At 35.2% G+C, this 7038-nt stretch overlaps 1 non-coding gene across 1 annotated transcript; it reads right to left on the bottom strand.

Moving 5' to 3' along the window:
• Window positions 1-2294: 2294 nt before the first annotated feature.
• LOC130952121 (small nucleolar RNA R71) lies at window positions 2295-2402 on the bottom strand. The gene has a single exon (XR_009074302.1). It is a non-coding gene; the product is annotated as a small nucleolar RNA R71 (small nucleolar RNA).
• Window positions 2403-7038: the final 4636 nt, after the last annotated feature.

Below are 7038 nucleotides of genomic sequence, written 5' to 3'. Positions count from 1 at the left end.
ATAACCATTTCAATCCGCCTAACTGAGATTTACAAGATGACCATAGCTTGCTTCATACCAACAATCTCCGTGGGATCGACCCTTACTCACGTAAGGTATTACTTGGACGACCCAGTGCACTTGCTGGTTAGTTGTGCGGAGTTGTGACAAAGTGTGATTCACGTTTGAGAGCGCTACCAAGTTTTTGGCGCCATTGTTGATGATCACAATTTCGTGCACCAAGTTTTTGGTGCCGTTGCCGGGGATTATTCGAGTTTGGACAACTGGCGGTTCATCTTGTTGCTCAGATTAGGTAATTTTATTTTCAAAAAGTTTTCAAAAATCTTTCAAAAAATTTTTTTCTCTTTTTCGTTTTTCTAAAGATTATTTTCGAAAAATCCAAAAAATCATAAAATCATAAAAATCAAAAATATTTTTGTGTTTCTTGTTTGAGTAGAGTGTCAAATTTTATGTTTAGTGTCAATTGCATGTTTTTAAAACTTTTGCATTTTTCAAAAATTCATGCATGTGTTCATCATGATCTTCAAGTTGTTCTTGACAAGTCTTCTTGTTTGATCATCATATTTTCTTGTTTTGCATTTTTTGTTGTTTTTCATATGCATTTTTGCATTCATAGTGTCTAAGCATTGAAAATTTCTAAGTTTGGTGTCTTGCATATTTTTCTTTTCTTGAAAATTTTTCAAAAATAAGTCTTGATGTTCATCTTGATCTTCAAAGTGTTCTTGGTGTTCATCATAACATTCATAATGTTCTTGCATGCATCATGTGTTTTGATTCATAATTTTCATGTTGTGAGTCATTTTTGTTGTTTTTCTGTCTCATCATTAAAAATTTAAAAAAAATAAAAAAATATCTTTTCCTTATTTTACTCAAAATTTCGAAATCTTTGGGTTGACTTAGTCAAAATTTTTTTAAAATAAGTTGTTTCTTGTTAGTCAAGTCAAGATTTCAATTTTAAAAATCCTATCTTTTGAAAATCTTTTTCAAAAATCAAATCTTTTTCATTTTTCTTCTTATTTTTCGAAAATTCTAAAATTATTTTTCAAAATCCTTTTCTTATCTTTATTTCATAATTTTCGAAAACTTTACTAACAATTAATGTTGATTCAAAAATATTTGAAGTTTGTTACTTTCTTGTTAAGAAAGGTTCAATCTTTAAATTCTAGAATCATATCTTTTAGTTTCTTGTTAGTCAAGTAATCAATTTTAATTTTAAAAATTAAATCTTTTTCAAAATATCTTTTTCAATCATATCTTTTTAAAATATCTTTTTCAAATCATATCTTTTTCAAAAATTTGATTTCAAAATATATTTTCTAACTTCTTATCTTTTCAAAATTGATTTTCAAATCTTTTTCAACTAACTAATTTCCTTTTTGTTTGTTTCTTATCTTTTTCAAAACCACCTAACTACTTTTCTCTCTCTATTTTTCGAAAATCATCTCCCTCTTTTTCAAAATTCTTTTAATTAACTAATTATTTCAAATTCTAATTTTGATTTTATTCCTTCTTTTAGTTTTCGAATTTTAACTTTAATTTAAAATAAAAACAAAAATATTTTTCTTTTATTTTAAGTTAATTTTCGAAAACCCCACTTTCTCATCTCTTTCTATTTATTCATTCATTTACTAACACTTCTCTTCATCTTAAAATTCGAACCCACTCTTCCTCTCTGAGTTTAAATTTTCCTCTTTTCCTTCTTCTATTCTTTTCTTCTTCTACTAACATAAAGGAATCTCTCTACTGTGGAAAGAGGATCCCTGTTATTATTTTCTGTTCCCTTCTTTTTCATATGAGCAGGAGCAAGGACAAGAATATTCTTGTTGAAGCAGATCCTGAACCTGAAAGGACTCTGAAAAGGAAACTAAGAGAAGCTAAATTACAACAATCCAGAGACAACCTTATAGAAATTTTTGAAAAGGAAGAGGAGATGGCAACCGAAAATAATAATGCAAGGAGGATGCTTGGTGATTATACTACACCTACTTCCAAGTTTGATGGAAGAAGCATCTCAATCCCTGCCATTGGAGCCAGCAATTTTGAGCTGAAGGCTCAACTAGTTGCTCTAATGCAACAGAACTGCAAGTTTCATGGACTTCCATCAGAAGATCCCTATCAGTTTTTAACTGAGTTCTTGCAGATGTGTGAGACTATTAAGACTAATGGAGTAGATCCTGAAGTCTATAGGCAGAGCTAGAACATGGTTGGACTCACAACCTAAAGATAGCCTGGAATCTTGGGATAAGCTGGTCACGGCCTTCTTGGCTAAGTTCTTTCCTCCTCAAAAGCTGAGCAAGCTTAGAGTGGATGTTCAGACCTTCAAACAAAAAGATGGTGAATCCCTCTTTGAAGCTTGGGAAAGATACAAGCAGATGACCAAAAAGTGTCCTTCTGACATGCTTTCAGAGTGGACAATTCTGGATATATTTTATTATGGTCTATCTGAGTTCTCTAAGATGTCACTGGACCATTCTGCAGGTAGATCCATTCACCTAAAGAAAACACCTGCAGAAGCTCAAGAACTCATTGACATGGTTGTAAATAACCAATTCATGTACACCTTTGAGAGGAATCTTGTGAGTAATGGGACGCCTTAGAAGAGGGGAGTTCTTGAAATTGATGCTCTGAATGCCATATTGGCTCAGAACAAAATGTTGACTCAGCAAGTCAACATGATTTCTCAAAGTCTGAATGGATGGCAAAATACTTCCAACAGTACTAAAGAGGCATCTTCTGAAGAATAAGCTTATAATCATGAGAACCCTGCAATGGCAGAGATAAATTACATGGGTGAACCTTATAGAAACACCTATAATTCCTCATGGAGAAATCATCCAAATTTCTCATGGGAGGATCAGCAAAAGCCTCAACAAGGCTTTAATAATGGTGGAAAAAATAGGCTCAACAACAGCAAGCCTTTCCCATCATCTTCTTAGCAATAGACAGAGAATTTTGAGCAGAGCTCCTCTAACTTAGAAAATATAGTCTCTGATCTGTCTAAAGCCACTTTAAGTTTTATGAGTGAAACAAGGTCCTCCATTAGAAATTTGGAGGCACAAGTGGGCCAGCTGAGCAAGAAAATCACTGACACTCCTTCTAGTACTCTCCTAAGCAGTACAGAAGAGAATCCAAAAAGAGAGTGCAAGGCCATTGACATAATCAAAATGGCCAAACCTAGAGAGGAAGGGGAGGACGTGAATCCCAATGAGGAAGACTTCATGGGGCGTCTCCCAGACAAGAAGGAGTTCCCTATTGAGGACCTAAGGAACCTGAGGCTCATATAGAGACCATAGAGATTCCTTTAAACCTCTTTCTGCCATTCATGAGCTCTGAAAACTATTCTTCCTCTGAAGAGGATGAAGATGTAACTGGAGAGCAAGTTGGTCAATATCTAGGAGCTATCATGAAGCTGAATGCCAAGTTGTTTGGTAATGAGACTTGGGAAGACGCACCTCCCTTACTCATTAGTGAACTAAATATATGGGTTCAGCAAATTTTACCTCAAAATAAATAAGATCCTGGTAAATTCTTAATACATTGTACCATAGACACCATAACCTTTGAGAAGGCTCTGTGTGACCTGAGATCAGGCATAAATCTTATGCCACTCTCTGTAATGGAGAAACTAGGAATCTTTGAGGTACAGGCTGCCACATTCTCATTAGAGATGGCAGACAAGTCAATAAGACAAGCTTATGGAATGGTAGAGGACGTGTTGGTAAAGGTTAAAGGCATTTACATCCCTGTTGATTTCATAATCTTAGACACTGAGAAGGATGAGAATGAATCCATTATTCTTGGAAGACCCTTCCTAGCCACAGCAGGAGCTGTGATTGATGTTGACAGAGGAGAGTTAGTCCTTCAATTGAATGGGGACTACCTTGTATTTAAGGCCTAAGGGTATCCCTCTATAAACATGAAAAAGAGGCAAGATAAGCTTCTCTCAATACAGAGTCAAACAAAGCCCCCACAATCAAACTCTAAGTTTGGTGTTGGGAGGCCACAATCAAACTCTAAGTTTGGTGTTGAACCCCTACGTTCAAACTCTAAGTTTGGTGTTAGGAGGTCCCAACAATGCTCTGATGATCTGTGAAGCTCCATGAGAGCTCACTGTCAAGCTATTGACATTAAAGAAGCATTTATTGGGAGGCAACCCAATTTTTATTTATCTATATTTCTATTGTTCTTTTATGTTTTATTAGGTTCATGATCATGTGGACTCACAAAACAATTGCTAAAATTAAAAACAGAATCAAAAACAGCAGAAGAAACAGCACACCCTGGAGGAAGAGCTTACTGGCGTTTAAACGCCAGTAAGGAGCATCTGGCTGGCATTCAACGCCAGAACAGAGCATGAATCTGGCGTTGAACGCCAAAAACAAGCAGCAGTCTTGCGTTTAAACGCCAAGATTACACCCTGATGAGAGATGACGTTCAACGCCAGAAACATGCTGCAGATTGGCGTTGAATGCCCAAAACAAGCATGGAAGTGGCGTTTAACGCCAGAAACATGCTACAGTCTGGCGGAGTTGTGACAAAGTGTGATTCACATTTGAGAGCGCTACCAAGTTTTTGGCGCCATTGTTGATGATCACAATTTCGTGCACCAAAAACATAATAGAGAAACAAGGTTAAACAGTACATGAACATAAGGGTTACATGATTACAAATAGGAGGTTCGAGGTTAGAACGAAGGGGATGGAGCAGCAGCTTGTCTTCTCCGATGACAAGCTTCGGCTGTGACAACTCTAAAAACGCAAGAGAGCCAGGAACATCGGAAGCAAATACAAGATTGTTACAAAGCAAATAGGGTACCGAGATAGTGGTTTTAGTAGCTAAGGCACGACTAACTCACCATGAACGACGACGGCGACCAGGAATTCCGGCGATAACGGTGGCAGAGGAACGGTTCCTCCTCTGTGCATCACCATTCTCACATGTCTCGTCCTCCTTCTCTGAATCTCCCTCTCTCCTCCACGAACTCTCATCCACACTCCTCACCACGGCCACGACAAACCAACGGCGATGGAGGCAAGGTGCGGCGCCACCTGGCGGTCCCGTCCTCCTCCCGGCAACCTTCTCTCCTCTCGCGGCTCTGCTTAACAACGACTAAGAAGCACGACGTGACTGGCGCGAAGCTTCTCCAACGACGTGACGCGTGGTGACCTCGACGGCAGCAACAAGGAGAACGACGGCATGAGCTAGGTGCGATGACGCGGTGGCGACACGATTCCCTGCCCTCTTCTCCTTCTCCCTCGTTCCTCTCCTCTCTTTCTCTTTTCGTCATTTCTCTGTGTGTGAGTGATGTTACAGAGTGTATGTGGGTGGGGTAAAGGGAAAAGAATGGTGGTGGCTAAAGCGGTGAGGTTGTTATTAGATTTAGGATAATTAGGGTTTGGATATTTTTAATAAATATTAGGAAATAGAGTAGTTATTAAAAACCAAATACTGACCAAATAAAATTTTTTTAAGAATACCATTTTATTTAATCAATTTGCTAATTAATTTTTCAAGCAAATATCTAATTTTAAAATTAGAAGTAATCAAATAAGTTTTTGTTTATTAAAAAAATTAATCAAAATTTTTAATTATTTAATTTAAATTATATATAAAACTTTCTTTTATCTCTCGTTACTAAAGTTTTTAATTTTAATTAAGCAATAACCCAAATCATTAATTTCAATGAATCAAAAATATTTAATTGTAATTGAAATTTATATAAATCCGAATTAAATCTCATATCTTTGATTTATTTACTTTTTAGTAAAGACAACTTTCTAAAATTAAAATCATATATATAAATATAAATAATTTATTTTTTATTTTCTAAAAATTTTGGGCCTTACATTCGCCACCATCCACGACGCATTCGATGTCGTGAAGAATTATGGATCTTTTCAAGAGGTGCACGTGCGACACTTTCTACTAGGAGGAGATGCAGGAAGACGTGGAGGACGGGATGCAGTCCCTAGCAGCAGGTGGTGCATCGCTGAAGTTTCTTTTATTTTTAAAGGTGGAGTAAGGTGATGATGTTGAAAAAGGAGATGGTAAAATTCATTAATAGAATACAAAGAATGATTGAAATTTGGAAAAATATCATTATATTAAAGTTAAAAAAAGGATAATTTAAAATATTTAAGTAATTGGAGGATTAAAATTTACAAAAGAATGTTGAGATTGGAGTTTAAAAAAAGTAATTTAAAAATTTAAGTGAATTTTTAGTATTTTAAATAATTTTATCGTAGGCAACCATTTTTTTTATGGGTAGAAATTCAAACCCTTAGACGCGTCTTCGTCTTTCGTCATTACTTCCAAGTATATACTACATATACATAATACCTTTGGATGGTTGCGGTGCCTATCACCCATTAATAAGTATTTGTTTTACTTAAATAACTTATATTATACCCTCGAGTTTGACTATTTTAAAACACTAGGATGAAGGAGTTGAAAAGAGAAAACAGAAATGTATAGTCAAGGGTATTGTCTAGTTTTTAATCTTAATACAAAAGGGTATTTTGCACTTAAAGTAGAGACAATGCAAAGATTCACTAAAATTCTACTGCCTATTTTATTTAGTAAGAGCGCGTGGTAACCATAAAATCAATGCTCAGAAACTATATATGTTATATACATTATTTTCCCTAAACATTAAAACGCTTAAAACTAAGAAATTAGAAAACATGAAAGGTTCTGTTAAAACTTTTTATAATTAAGTTTAGCTGGCGGTGGTAGACCAATTTTTTATCTAAAAGAAATATTACATATTTTACAAACAATAAAATTTAATATTTTTATCTAATATTTAGTCAATTTTAAATTCTAAAAATTAAATTATAAGTTTTAAAACTGAATTTTAATAGTATAAAAATTAGATATAATAGAAAGTGTAGAATCTAACTCCGCCTATGTTACACTTGCGGTACATAGCCGGTCCCAAGTCCGGATAAAGGAGGAGGGTTGTGTTAGGTCTTCGGCAACCAACATAAAAATATAGCCGAACCCCCATGACATGAATCAAAGACATTATTGCGTTAA

The sequence above is a fragment of the Arachis stenosperma genome, chromosome 9, assembly GCF_014773155.1.
Source record: "Arachis stenosperma cultivar V10309 chromosome 9, arast.V10309.gnm1.PFL2, whole genome shotgun sequence".
NCBI lineage: Eukaryota > Viridiplantae > Streptophyta > Magnoliopsida > Fabales > Fabaceae > Arachis > Arachis stenosperma.
The sequence above is the reverse complement of the archived record's forward strand: the minus strand, read 5'-3'. Positions and strand labels throughout refer to the sequence as shown.